Genomic DNA, 15,422 nt, shown 5'->3' with positions numbered 1-15,422 from the left:
TACAGCACAAGAAAGGACATCTGGAGCTGAGCACACAAGGGGTTTGTTTTGTTTGTTTGTCTCATTTGGGAAGTTTATGAGCACTAAGTTGCCTCCTTTCTGAAACTAGGATTAGCAGCCAAGGGATGCAGTGAAGAGTGGAAGTTGAGGCTGGCAGCGCCTCTTCCTAGTGTTTTAAGATGAAAAAGAAATATATAGAATCTATATGGGGAACAGAAGAGTTGTTCTAGCCCTGTACATCCCAAGGAATAATGGGGCTCAGCCTCTGCTAAATTCCCCCTTATCATCAAGGGAAGGAATTATTCCATGCACATAGTGCAGTCAGGACCTTGGTGGAAGGGGACACATCACCCAAAAGAAGCAGGAAAGGCTCTATTTTCAATTCCCCCAAATAAGGCATTCATTCAGAAATAAAAGTTTGTTATTTCCTGAAGGTCACATTAAGATCAAACATATTAAATGTCTGTCAGCCAAATCTGACCCGACTCCCGGAGAGCACTCAGGCACACTTTCTTCTGAAGCATTTAGAAAAACACAGCAGACATCAGATTTCCCAAATGTCTGCCTCATCTAAACTGAATTCCATTGACTTCAGCAGAACCACAGAACCTTTAGTGCACATCTCAGCCAGCTGCAAAGGCAGCTCCTATAGTGGGTACCAACTCAATCTCACATTCAAGCTACATTAAGAGAGATCCCACCCTCCACAACCACATTTCAGAGACAAGCCATGCCAGCAACGCACTGCAAATGTTTTTCTGGATTTATAATGCAATAACACCTAAGGTGCTCGCCTTGGTGCACTGCAATAATGCTCCAACCTCACCAGGCTCTCCAGTAACGGAGCCTGAAGTTCAAACCCCTGAATGTCACCCAAAAGTAAATTTCAGAAGGAGTATTTTAAGTGTTTTGTGAGTCAGTCGTCTCAGCCATCCACGAGGGAAGAGAAACGATACCATATGACAGAATTAATTTGCCAGCACTGATGGAATGACAAAGTTTAACTCTTTCAGATTAAACAGAGAGAAATCGAGTACAAAGGCATGCACAAGTCGTTCAGAGTAATAAAGTTAGTATTTTCTCTCACTGGCCAGCTGGGGCTACACCTGGAGCTTCTGCTGAGTCACACTGGTGAACTTTGCTTTGAGGAAAAAGCTCTGCTTCTTTACTTTGGACATCAGCACTGGAAACATGCGCTTCAGCCTCAGAGCAAACAGCATGACAGGAAAGTGAAAGCAGTAGGGAACTGTGGCTCATTCTGAAGAGCAGAGCATCACCTCAAGAAACATGCCAGCAAGTCAGCATCACCCCCAGAAACAGCCCAGCAGCACAGCACCATCCATCACACCCCTCCAAGGACAGCCTTCCAGCTGCCAGGAGCCAGCTGCTGGTTGCAACACACAGAGCATGAAGAGGATTCAGAGCACAGAGAGCAGCACCATGGGCACTACCATCGTGCAATGAGCAGGGCTGGGGCTGCACCTGTGCTGGAGTTGTTCAGCTGAAGTCAACGTGGTTATGCTTAACTTCAGGGGTGAAACAGCTCCAAGAGGCTGTCCTGGGAGCTACCTCCATCTGCAGGGCCTGGGAAAGACAGTGACTACCATAGTGCCTACATCTTAAGATGGGAGACCCTCCTTAAATGCAGCTCTACAAGGAGATGGCCAAAGGGCAAGAACAGCAAGTATTCAAGAGCTGTGCTGCCTTGCTCCATCCCCTCCTTTAGTGCTGCAGAGATGAGCCAATGATCTGCAGTGCTATATAGAACTCTCTGCTTCCAGCTGTTCTAAAGCCCCTGGCTCTGCCTGTGCAAAGGGCCAGAGCTGAACTGGAAAGGTAACAGAGGTTGGGAACAGTGTGAGAGCAGCCAAGAATGCAGGATGTTTGTAATCTGTGAGAAGGGCCTGAGACCCTGAATGTCAATACTCAGAGCTCTGTCCAAAATCGTGGGCTCTAAATTTAGCTCAGAACATAGCACATTAGGTCTGAATTTATTTTGCCTCTGGCAAAGTCTATGTTCTGCAAATTTTGTGATTTATTCGTGCCATTTGTTTTCATTGGTCATCCTAGACACAGGATAGGAATTGTTTTCAGACCAGATTCTGGGTGGCTGCAATTTGCCTTTTATCATCATGGGAAAAGGGCATTCTGCAAATGTAGGATTGGAGAAGATGATGTGGAAGCTTCTGAAGGCAGCACAGGTGTGGAATGCTGGAGCCCATAGAAAGGAGCAAGGAACTGACTGCAGCACCCACCTGACCCAATCTGAGATGCAGTTCTGGATCCAGATTTAGATCAGATATAAGTAAAAGGATTTTTACATTAAGGGTGGTGATTCACTGGCACAGGTTGCCAACATGGTGGTGCCCCATCCCTGGAGACACTCAGGGCAGGCTGGATGGGCTCTGAGCACTGATGGAGCTGTGGGTGTCCCTGCTCATTGCAGGGGGTTCGACCAGATGGCCTTTAGGGGTCCCTTCTACCCCAAAGGATTCTATGAAAACATCAGCACACCTCTATAGCAGCTATATGCTTGTCTGCAATGCAACAGTGGTGAGCTCTATACAACACCACCACAGCTGACGTGAAAAAAGTCATCCTTTGAAGACTGGATTAAATCTCCACCACCACTGGAGGAGGTGTGGGTGAGGTGGGTGCCCTGCCCACGCTTCGGGGCTTCCACTGTGCCACAGAGCCAGCACAAGGCTGCAGCACCGATGCCAGCAATTCCTTCGAGAGACACAGATCAAAAGTACCACTAGAGGAGGGCAAAGCATTAGATTAGCAAGAGCCCATTCTCCTCTGCTCCTAGGATCCTCCGAACGCAGAGCCATGCAGGGGCCACTCCTGCAGCTCAGTCTTCTCGTTCTTTTGCTTTTATCCAAACTGGAAACAGGAAGGTGGACTTCACAAGCACCTGTACACAGACTCATGGTCATGGCCATGTGGGCAGGCTGGGTCTGCCTGCAGGTCTCATTGCTGCTCACATATGGGTGCACAGAGCATGTTTAGTGCAGGCACAAGCGAGGGAATGTGTGCTCAGCCCAACACTCCGATTCTGAGAATGGAAAACTTGTTGTCCCTAAAGAGGAGAGAGGCTGGGCTGTGATTTCTGCAGGGAAAAACGTAACAGATGCTCATAGAGTAAATGAACAGCAATCTCATCCCTATGCCTCGCGTGTGAGAACCTACAGTTCCACACAGCGAGAAAGAAAATCCCATCTTTTGTGGGTGCTGCAGTGAGGAGCAGAGCCAAACCAGATGCAAACACAGGGGCACCAGGAACAGCCCCATGCAGGAGGTGGGTGTGCAGGGATGCTGCTCCCCGAGCAGGGACATGGCTGAGTGGGTGTGCATGGGGAGAGGCAGCTCCAAGGGGCAGGGATGGGAAATCTCCCTAAATCCCCTTTAATCCCTCAGGACCCCACGCGTCACCAAGCAAGAATGGGCTGCAGAGAACTATTATTGGCTTGGGGAAATACCCACCACAAACTTCCCCTGCTGTAAAAAAAAATCCAGGCTGAAGTCATGCAGAAGCCCAGTGTCAAATCAGCATCCAGTGCTGCAAACCCGTGCTCCTGGGTTTCCATTGCCCCACATGTCACGTTTTCCTGCCTCACAAATGGGAGCTGCAAAAATCCCTTTTCCTTCCTCTCCTTCTCACCGTTCTTTTGAGTGAGGCCGAACCCAACAATTATTTGGGGAAACGTCGTGTTGACATTCCTGTTTAGAAAATAGGAAGAATTTTAAAGCTAGAGAGTAACATCATGACCATACAGCACCGGAGAATGATTAAAAATTTAGATGACTGCCTTTGAAACAATAAAAAGCTTTCGAAGCTTCTTAATGAGCAGCTATCAGAAATAAAGCATTTAAAACTTCAGAAAGTGCCTCTGTGGAAATTTCATTGTCTTTGATGCTGTAAAATAACTGCAGGGTGGATTCATTTCAAGTTCCTTTTAGCATACTGGTCGTTTAGAAATATTGGGAGATATCTTTCTTAGCAATATGCGGGGAAAACAATGTCTTGGTCGCTTTCATTTATCTGCAATTTGACAGGAGTGCAGTTTATTAACTTGAAAAGAGACAGATACATTATCTGAAACACAGAGAGTATAGTGGGTATTGCCTCCTTTTCATACCAGTGGGAGTCCATGACACTTTGAACTTGCTCACCATTAAACGCCTTCCTGAGTTGTTGAAGAGGCCTTTAAAAAGGGAGCCCGTGCATTTATGATGTAAATTCGTTATTTTGACAGTCTTTGAAATCTGTCATATTCACGTCCAATTTAATGCGCCGCAAAAATTCTTTTCTTTTAAAATACTTTTCTTTTAAGATTTCAAAGCCATTTTCATGTAGAAAACTATTGTTATACCTAATATATCCTGAAAGTGTTTTAGCAAAGGAACTTATATGATTCTGTTTTAAGTCATGTCAGCCTTTAAAACATGTCATTTCTTCAAATAAGCTTTGACCACGTTATCTCCCCCCCATTTTTTTTTTTCATTAGTTAAAGTGCACTTGATTTCCGTGGATACAATTAGCCAGGCTGTGTGCTCAGGTATCACCAATGGATCAAACGGGGCTCTTGGGGGCCGTGCTCGGCAGAGCAATTGCCCACATATCTGAGATCATTCGGGCAGGCGGGCGCTGGGGATGCGGGACAGCCGATGCTCAGCGCCATTAACAGAGACGTGGAGCAGTGGGAAAACTGAACTGCTCCTTTCAGATCAAGGAGCTCTGAGCGCTGACAGAGCGTGCAGAAAGGTGAGAGAAGTGGGACGGCGGCAGATGGAACCCCAGTTGAGTTGAGATTCATCCAAGCCTCGCGCATTTCAACTCCGTCTTCAATCCTAACAAACCTCCTTAGGCTCAACTAATCCTTATTACACAGCGGATTTTAGCTGTACCTGCACTTCTTTATCAGTTTGCAAGATATTTTCAGCCGGTACAGAGGTCTTCGTGCAGCTCTGCATCAAAGCGGCGTGCAGAGGAGGTTCTGTAAAGAGTTTCAGAGTGTTTACAGATGCCTTATCGCGGCGGGGAGGAGGTTGGTGGGCAGAGGGACACATTGCTCCAAAGCAGCTCAGAATCGTCCTAATCTGGGGAAACGATCAAATAGGAGTTTCAAAGATCTCCTACTACAAAGGAGGGAATTAAGCTCGCCCATTCCTGCCCGTACTCCAGGGCTGTTTTGGAATACATGGAAATGTGTCTGGTGTACGAGAGAACCTTCTGCTGATGATGAAGTACCATTTCATGTGTCCTTCATGGCTGAGTTTGAATACAGCGTATCATGAGAGAGATGAAGAGGGAGAATCATTACTTCGGTGGCATTTAACCCTATAATTGGTTGTGGGGTGTTTTTTTTTGCAGCACTGATTTCATAAGGTCATCCCGTTATTTCCTTTGCTTGCTATGGTGCTGTCACAGGTTACGACTCTCCTCCATCACAAGGAGTGATATTTCAGGACTGAAAGGTCAGAAGATTTGTGAGGACTGTCCTTCCCCACACTGAGAGCTCCCATAGCCAGCGGCTGTGGCGGAGGTGTTCCAGATGGGGCAGAAATCCCACCTGGCCCAGGGCTGGGAAAGAACTATCAGGATCTGATCCTGATTATAGTTAGATCATCTTGTCCCTTCACAAAGGTGTAGGGTATGCCTTCCTGACAGAGCTTGTATCAGATATTAAACCAGTGCTACGCTTGATCTCAGCTAAAAAGGCCATTAAATCTCACAACTTGAAAAAGGCAGCCTGATCCTTGAAGCAGGGAGTCCCGCCGAGCTCACTGCCTGCTCACCCCACGGCCTGGCTGTGCTCGTTCACACAACTCATTCCCACTATCATTTCCCTGAGTTTCACATTTCGTTGGCACGAGAAAAACCCTGGGCTGCATGAGAAAATACTTTGAAATGGTGCCTAATTGACTTGGGACCGGTTCAGAATGTAGTACACCGCATAAACCACCATAACATCAATCAGAGGGGAGAAAGGATGTCCCCACGTTTGGCTTTAAACTACAGGGTATTTCCTTTGCCGAAAGCATTTTAATCACACTTAAATATAGGTTTGCTGTGGCACAGAGGCTGACCCATTCCAGCTATTGATTTTTCCCACAGAAGGAGCCCTCTGTGGCACAGTGCATCCAGCAAAACTCCCCTGGGTTCACTGCACCTACAGCATCGCCTCCACAACCCTTATTGCACCCCTCTTGCCACACTCCCACAGTGCAGGAGTCGTGGTTCCATCCACGTCTGATGGCATTAAGCTGAGTGCCTGTGATCTGCACTCCCAGGAAATGGGGCACAGAGGTGCTGGTGTCTGCTGGGACCTTCTGTCTGAGAGCATCTGCAATGCACGCAGTCTGGGCTCTGTTGGATCCAACAGTTACAGCACCTCCATGCCCAAGATCCCCAGGCCAGCTGACCATTTAATTCATAGCTACAACTGTCCAATGCAACAGCTGATTAATGCCTCCATTTGTGGCCATGCAGGTGTCAGAGATTTGATTTTCGTTAAATTCTGTGTGACCTCCATGAAAATGAGGACCTCAAACCAAACCAATCAAAACCCTATTTGGAAACCCCTGGAAATCCATACCAATAGCTACCATTCTTCGCTAACAAATGGTCTGATCCTGCTGCTATTCCAACAGCCCAGTGACAACAACATGTGGTTTTTGGCTGATTCCAGAAGTGAAGCTGCAGACAAGTGCCATCAGTGCACATCACCATCGCTAGAATTATTCAGAAACCCAATTCCCTACCTGGGCATGCAGAGAGCAAACATTAATAGCAGTTTCAATCATCATCTCCATTGCACAGCGCACACAAGAGCATCACTATTTTTTCCCCCATACTTCTCTTGCCACGAAACAGTGGTGATTTTCTTACAAGTATCAGCAAGGGAGAGGAGAGCGGGAGGAAGAAGCAACACATAAAGCCACTGTGATAAACCAGACGTAGAGCAGGAGAATGGATGAAAAACCCTGAATGGGAACTAAAACAGCATTTTCTAAGAAAGCCATTTGTAACATGCTTTGGCACAAAACCCCCCTTAACAGGCAGGCTATGGCCCCCCCTGCAGTTTCTACATGGTCCCAAGCGTGGCCACTGTCCTGGAAGGGGAAGCTGCTCCGAGGGACACCCGGATGGAGCAGATGCTGTCCTGCAGCCCCATCTCCCAGACTCACAGCCATGTGCACAGATCCCAGCCCTGCATGTTGCATTGACTCTCCTGGGACCAGAGGGAACAACGACCCACGCTCATTTAGGAAAGAACAGTTGATCTTCAGGCAGATATTGCCCAATCGTGTGAAAGGGCTCAGCGCATCAGACACATGGATGCAATTCATAAAGAATCCAAACAAGGGAAGATCAAGGAATCCTGATGTGTTTTGCAACGCGAGACCAAGAACAAACAGAGTCACTAAGGAACATCGTGACATCAGGGGATGTGCCAAGGCACCCTGATGCAGCACTTAACCACGCCAAAGGGCAATGATGAAAGATATACCCACCCTGTCCACATCGCCACTGCTCCTCTCCCCACCACCTGCCCATGGATACACACACACACTGCCTGGCCTTGCAGAGACTCCCTGTGTTTGGCTGGGCTGCCCCACGGCACTCCTTTTGCTCATCAGCATTTGATATTCTTTGTTATTTACCATCTGATTTTTTTATTTTATTTTTTTGGTCCTGCAGGCTGCAGAGGTAAGTCCTGCTGCGAGGATTGTTGAAAACAATAAAAAAAATAAAAAATAAAAAAGAATCAGAAGGAAAGCATAAAACTGAGAGGTGGTTAAATATCCCCCAGTCTGAAAGGGAAAGAATAAAACCACAGCAGTGGGTTGCAAAAGCAAAATCCATTGAACTTGGCGATCCTAGCAACACATCCCTTTGTTTACGAACTATCTGAAGCAAGTTTCACCCTGCAATCTCCAAGGGGATTCATGATTTCTCTCACCAAATTAGTTAATTTCCCTAAATCACACCAAAATCTGATTATTTGATCTGTCACTCTTAGGCTGTCCCTTATGTAAATAGCAGCGCTGCTCAGCTCCGGTTGCACAGACCATGAAGCAGTGACAGCAGCCAGGTGAGAGCACCTTGGTGCATTGCTTTTGGTCCAAGAGGATCACAAGGAGCTCACCTTTTACAGGGAAATATCTTGGAAATGGCTAAGGAGAATAATATTTTTGACTTGCCCTCAACGTGGATCACATATCATGTAGAAAGATCATCATTTGCTGAGCCTCACAGCCCCACTGCTTCAGGCACTGAAGCCTGCAGTGCCATCCCCTGCCTTAGGGACCAAATACCCCTCACTGCAGCTGGAAAGGTCAAACAGTGTCCCAGACATCACCATCCCCACCCCAAATGGAGATGCCTCTGAACAGGTCCAGCATTTTGGTGTATGCTGTTCTACAAGCAATGAAAGGGGAAATAGTCCAGAAAAAAAAACAAGAATCACTAGATCATTCAGGCTGGAAAAGATCTCTAAGATACCCAGGTCCAATCCCAACCCATCCTACCATTCCCACTGATCACATCCCTCCGTGTCACATCTCCACTGTTCTGGAACACCTCCAGGGATGGGAACTCTCCCACCCCCTGGACAGCTGTGCCCCTGCTTCTTCCAAGAATATCCATGTCATGGAGGTAGGAGAGGTGGACATCCTAGTCCTGAGACGTTCCTAGCAAATAACATGGTCCCATGGTTTCAATGTCCAAAGCTGGACAGGATTCCCCTCCCAACCTCTCTCCAAATGGCCATTTCCTGAGCTGCTCCTGCTCCACCCGCAGCAGTGGTGCTGTGAGGAGGAAAGCAAAGAGGAGTTAAACTGCCTCCTCTGTGTTTTAAACACTGCATGCAGACTGGGGAACAGTCCATTGCGTTCACCCATCCCTGGGCAGCCCAGCGTGCCCCACACCTCTCCTCAGGGAGCCATTGCTTTCCCTCTGCTCCTTGCACACTCCAGACATTGCTCTTCACTTCCCACAGCAGAGCTGGGGCTGCAGGGAGTGCACTCAGCAGCAGCACCTCGCAGTGTGGAGCTGCCAGCAGCACAGCCATCCGTGCTCAGTGCCCACACACCTGTGCCCTCCTGGCATCACAGTACGGGAAGCTCTCAGAGCACAGACATCACTTGTAGAGCTGCTCTGGATGCACCAACCAGGAATCAGCTCTTCTACAACAGCACACAACTGAATTAACAAAGAAATACTTAAAATAAATTAAATAGAGAGATAGAGAAAGAAGTAAAATGCAAACAGCTTGCTTCTTGCACGTGCATGCCCAAAGAGCTCAGGGTGCAGCCTGGGTGCATGCGTGCATGCAGCCCTTGGCATATGTTGTGAGCTGAGCTGTGCAATAACACCCCTGCAGACACCTTCTTGTGCTCCTGCTCATTGCCATGAATACAATTTCTCATTCATATTGAGGCCTCTTTAGGTTGGCAAAGGCATTTAAAGGGCCGCAGTGAAGTGACAGTCACGCACATGATGTTTTGCTAATCAACACCAGGAGCTCATAGCAGCTCTGACCCCCAGGTTGTATGGAAGCACCAAAAGTAGCACCACGGAGTGCTGCAAGCATATTGCTCCTATGGAACGTGCCCTCACTGCTGCTGCTCCCTCCAGCAGGGACTTCTGCAGCAGCAGCACAGGTGGGAGCACAGAAGGGCTGAGCTGCCTTTCCATGCAAGCAGGTCTCCCTCTGGTGCTGCCTTTCCAGGAGCAGCAGAAGGACCTGCTGACGTTCAGTGTCACAGGGAGGGGGAAGGGTGGTGCCCCAGCTCCAGATCTCCCCCTGCACTTACATGTATGTCCATAAAAAAAACAACCACCCCCTATTGTAAAACTTGTCAGACGAGACCACCCAAGTGGCTGAAGGAGGAAGAAATGCCTCGAAAACCATTTTCTTTCCGATGGTTTAGAAAGGGAATTGAATGTTACTGCCTCTCTTTAGCTATGTTCTTTAAGAGGAGGTCACATAGCAGGCACATCATTTTCTAATTACAGCCATGCAGATAACAAGGAAGCAAAATAGATGGAGATTTCCTACAACAGAGGACACGCTTTCAAGCATTGTAACGTACAGTTCCTTTTCCGAGTCCCCAAACAAAGCAAGGAGCTTTACTGAGGAGGAGGACCTGGATGGAGTTATAAGTGTTAATCACTTTCTGCTGTATTGTCACTGGAAACCTAAGCTCGGTCATGGGGTAACAACTGGAAATGCTGCGTGGGCTCAGTGCTCTGCATGGGAACAAGCCCTAAGGAGTGATCACAGCCCTCCAAAAAGGGCAGCTGGATTTGTTTACATTGCCACCTACCCCACCACTCCATCTGTGTGAAATGCTCAGGATTAAGGGCTGCCTCTGGTCATTCTGGTAGAGGTAACGCAGTTGCACTTAACGGAGGGTGGAGCCCTTTTGAGCTGAACTGCAGTCCCATATAATAACAAATCATCATGGAGTGAAAGCAAAGGTGACAGGGTGGGCTCAGAGCTGGAAAGCACACATCGAGGAGACCCCAAAGGTGCTTCCCAGGTTTCTTTCGTCACAGCAATCCCTGCCTCTGGAGACTCCACCTCCTCCCTGGGCCACACACCGGTCCCTCCTGATGCTCTACAGCCAAAGGATGACTCCCAAACATCACATCTCTTTTCCTCCCCGCCCCAGTGAATTGCACCAGGAATGAGGGCCCACAGCTCAGCACTGCAGCTGTCCTGAGCTGGGGACAGAAGCTAAAGCCCAGCACCTTCCTCCTCCTGCTTATTTTGCCAGGCAAATCTAACGAGGTCAAAATTATTTTCCTTCCTCTGCTCTAATCTCCTCAAAGAACAAAAAGAAGCACGAAAAGAAAACACAATATTTATTGTAAATCAGTGACTTCTGCATTAAAATGATCAAAGTGTGTTTGCTGCACACTTGAAGTTCGGATGCAAAGGGATTTCCAACTTAAATAAATAAAAGATTGTTTTTCTGTAATGCAAATTCAGAAGGAACGATGTGCACAAAGTAGTCAGGCGCTCTGCACAAGGACCGTCCCCCTCCTGCACCCCACGCGTTTTGCATTGCTGGATGCTCTTAATCTTTTCAAAAGAAACATCACTCCATCAGGGCCCGCGACCAGGCACCGAGGGGAAAGCAGTGGACTGTGCTTGATGTGTGGTTATGAGATGCAGCTTAATCATATAATTTCTCAGTTCAGATATCGATCCTTGGGAGCGGTGCAGTGCTGGGAATAGAGCGAAGCAGGGGGTGGAGAAATCTCTGCTGCCTGTTTTCTCATCTCACAACTCCCCGAAGAGACAGAGCCTTCCCCGTCCCGCATAGCCAGGCATGACAGATCAAAACCACTGGAGACACGCACTGTGCCTTTCAGGTAAGCTATCCTATTATTAATGATCATAAAAGAAGTGATCACGGTGTTCTGCATTTCTTTCATCTGGCAAGCCTGCGAGCACCTCTATTAATTGAGGGATCTCACTTTGCTGCAAGGTGCATTTTCACATTTGCTGAGATACAGGGAGAAGCAGTGAACCCAGCACAGTCAGTACCTGCACACCAGCCCCTCACCACCTCCCATGGCAGCAGGGGGGTGGCTGCCCCATTCCCCCTACATTCAGGGTCAGCCCGTGCTCACACACCACAGAATACCCCGAGTTAGATGGGACCCACATGGATCACTGAGTCCAACTCCTGGCTCCATACAGAACCCCTCCAAGAGAAAGTGACCTCCATGTGATCCATCCCCTCGGGTCCATGATCCCAAAGCACAGGCAAAGCACTGGAAAATACTCAGAAGAAAATACTCAGCTGCAGGAGGGAAAATGGGAGACTTTCTCCTTCCACATGTTTTCGGAAGTTACTCTGGTTAACCCCACAACCACCAGCATCTCATATGTCAGGAGCACTCACACAGATCAAGGAGACATACGGAACCCGAAGTCATTGGAAGAAATCCCCACTAGAGATTAGGGACAGGCTCATGTCAGTTTGTGCAGAGCAGGAAGGGAATCAGCGCATTAAAGCAACCAGCCAACAACTGGGTTGCTCCTGAAACAAGGCCAGCTCTAATTCAGGGGATGCAAAGTGGAAGCTGAACACAAAATACTTGTGGCAGGCTGATCCCATGAAGAACGGTACACGTGTTTAATGGAGTATAAGCAAATGCTGCCGTTAAGTGTGCAAAGTAAAACACGTGCCTAAGTGTTTGCAGAATCCTGAACTAAATCTAAAACTGATGAGCAATGGGGGGCAGCGTTTAGAGAAAGTAGGGGTCAGCATTTAGAGAAAGTAAGTTCAGCTGCCATCTGCAGCTTAAGGAAGCCACTTCCCATGATCCACAGAGAAACAGAAAAGTTCAACCACAACGTGGTCCAAGCTCAATTGCAGACACCCAGACTTGGTAGAAATGATACCAGGTTTTAACAGTTTTTCCACAAAACCAGAACAAGTTCAACATGACTGTAGGTCCTAAGCAAGAATCGTGCTGCAGATGGAAACCATCACACAGAGGGTGCTCAGTCCAGGCAGGATGGTCATAGAGCAGTGTCTGAATGATTCAGTGATTCTGTGTATACTGTGAGTCCCTTAAAGCAGGTAATACTCTAATTGTTTAAAAGAATTATCATGCTAAGTAGAAGGATTTTTGCTTAATTACAGGCTAACTCTGTGTCCTCCATGCGTGTGGCATTTTCTTATCTCCCAAAATGGAAGAGGCACATCTGAATGGAAAGTGTGCCTGCATGCTATCCTATGATACACACATACAGCACAGCTCCAGGAGTGATGTTGGATTTGGTAGTGCTGTTGGCTGCAGGAGGGCAGGGTGAGCTGTGCAGCACCACAGATGGGGGCAAGGCTGCAGGACCCACGGCTTTGGGACCATGGCATGGTTGGGTTGGAAGGGATTACTGCTCCAGTCCGGCACCCTGCTTAACACCCGTTATTTCTAAGGGCACAAGGAACTGAAAGTGACTTATAACTAAGAAACACAACCTGACAACATCAGAAAGCAACCCTGCCAAGTTTCAGAGAAACCAGGGCTGGAGAGGCACCGCACCCAGCGCCCATCCCACCACTGAGCAGTGGCTTTTGTGTTCCTCCTTTCCATTATGCATACCCTTCCTTTTCCCCTTAATGATTTAGTGATGTTTGTTCCCTCACACTGTGCGCAGACCTTGCAGATCAAAATAGCCAGTCATCTAAAAAAAATTCCTCCTCCTTTGTTCTTCAAAGGAACCAAATAATCTCAATCCTTTGAGAAAACTCAAAGGGTGAAGGCAAAGCATCGGGGCTGCCGAGAACAATGGTGGTGCATCCCCTGACGGACGCACGGATCTCCAATGCTGTGTGGTTATTAAAAATAAAATAAAATAAAACAGGAATAATTCTTCGTAGTGAGAATTCCTGGGTCAATTACTTGTTGCCACAGGGAGACTTCCTTGGAGTTTTACTGTTATTATCGTTATTCAGTCACTGTGTGTAGCAACACAAAGGTGAGTTTTTACGCAAAGGAGTGCAATGTTGGGAAAATCACGAGCGATGCACAGATGAGGCGAGGGAGATCAAAGCCCCACAACTCCTGCAGGATCTTGGAGCCACTGCCGGCCATGCAGTGCTTCCTTCAAAAGCCTGATGGGTTTCTCCTCCCTTTGGAAGGTGAGGTTGCAGGACGCAGCCCCACCTCATCACCCCCCCCTCTGAAGATGATGCAGGAGAACCACTTTCAGCATCGCTGCTTTTTGTGCAGGGAGCGCCTGCTCTGCAGCAACTCCCTCCAGCAGCTGCACACACAGCTTTGCCTTTTGTTGTTGTTTTTTTTTTCCCCCCTCTGGCTAAAGGCAATAGGAAGCAGCAGAAAGGGAGGAGAGCAACGCGTTCCCCCACTTGCCACAAACTGTCCTCCCTTAATAAAGCAAGGAGAACACTGGCATTAATTGTCCCTTTATAAAGTGTCTGCATATACGTATGCAAAATATATTAAAAAAATTGGAATAGATACAGCAATTGTGTGCACACACAAATATTTCTCTTTCTGCACCCACAGTACCATGATGCAGCATTAATGCTTTCCCAAGCACTCGTTCCCACTCCTGCCCAGAGCACACTGAGCCCCAGGGGCAGCGCCACACCAGCAGGGCCACCTGCACCTACACACATGGCAGAAATGGGGCCTGGAGAAGGGAGGATCTCATCAACCTGCTTGCCTGAAGAGAATTAATGTAGTAAGTGCTCTGGAAATATCCATTTGGATGCGGGCGCTGATAGGAAACGCTGTCTGGGTATCAACTAGGTAGCTGAAATGTGTCTATCAAGGCCCTTTGATCATCAGAAGTCACTCATCATTTACACTTCACAGGAGGATGCTCAACTCCAGAAGGCACAGAGTCAGCCAAAAAGGAAGTGGGATCAGCTGAGTGTTTGTGCCTCAGAGTTGTGCAGCCTTAAAGAAAAATACCAAAAAATTCACCCTCCCAAGGGCAGCAGCTTCTGCTCAGACAATTTACGCATGCTCTACGCAACAATTAACTCCACCAGTCACCAGTGTGTTCAGAGAGGCTCTCATTGCTGTGTCACTGAGTAATCTCACTTCTGATTCCCCTAACAAATCCATCCCAGGATCTCTCCTGTGATACTCACAGCCCCTCAACAGCCTCGCTGCTACAGAGAGGCAGGACAGAGCTGTAGAATGCACCTGGTGCCTCAGGGCCATGCTCTCCCTGCACTCAGAATGTCTCTGCAGCACATAGTGTTGGTGCCAGCCCAGCACCCAAACCTGGCTGGGGAGTAAATCCCGAGGAGGATACAAAACACAGGCATGCATCGCTTCCAGGACCAAAAGTTAGCATTAAACAACAGATTTAAAAGAAAAAAGCAAACACAAGTCTCAGACCAACTTATTTTAGGAATAAGTAAGACATTATGTCACTGCAAGGACCAGGCTCTCCTGGACACACACACACTCACCTCTGCCAGGACCTCTGCTGCACACCTCCATATACACACACACTGCACTCTGCTTACCTGCACAACTTGAGCATCAGGCTCTCCTGGTCCCACTGTCCTTCAGCTCTACAGCAGACACTCACCAGAGCAAGCTGTGCTGGTGTGAGACCACTCCAGCACCATGCAGGACAGAGATAGGGTGCCCACAGTCCCCTACTCCCCAGTGCAGGAGCTGGGCAGTGCTATAAGCACTGCTAAGGGCAGCTAAGGGAGGGCTGAGCAGGGCCAGCAGCATCGTCAGGGTGGAACGAGGACAGCTGTGTTTGGTGCAGCCACCTGAGCTGTGTCCCCCCTGCTAAGACAAAGGCATCCCCCCACAGCCCCACCTGGCCCAAATCAGCTCCAAGCATTAGCCATACAGCTCTGGGATAATGCTCAGTGCACAGCCCCATGCTTGCCCA

The 15,422-nt window shown here is 48.2% G+C and overlaps 1 long non-coding RNA gene across 1 annotated transcript; it reads right to left on the bottom strand.

Moving 5' to 3' along the window:
- Positions 1 to 2,363: 2,363 nt before the first annotated feature.
- On the bottom strand, positions 2,364 to 15,175 carry LOC125702148 (uncharacterized). Its single transcript, XR_007380463.1, has 3 exons — positions 15,040 to 15,175; positions 3,487 to 3,723; positions 2,364 to 3,082 (listed from the first exon to the last, which is right to left on the bottom strand). It is a non-coding gene; the product is annotated as an uncharacterized LOC125702148 (long non-coding RNA).
- Between the last annotated feature and the right edge of the window lie 247 nt (positions 15,176 to 15,422).

This window comes from Lagopus muta, chromosome 18, assembly GCF_023343835.1.
Source record: "Lagopus muta isolate bLagMut1 chromosome 18, bLagMut1 primary, whole genome shotgun sequence".
Classification (NCBI taxonomy): Eukaryota; Metazoa; Chordata; class Aves; order Galliformes; family Phasianidae; genus Lagopus; species Lagopus muta.
This window is presented reverse-complemented; position numbering and strand designations above follow the sequence as displayed.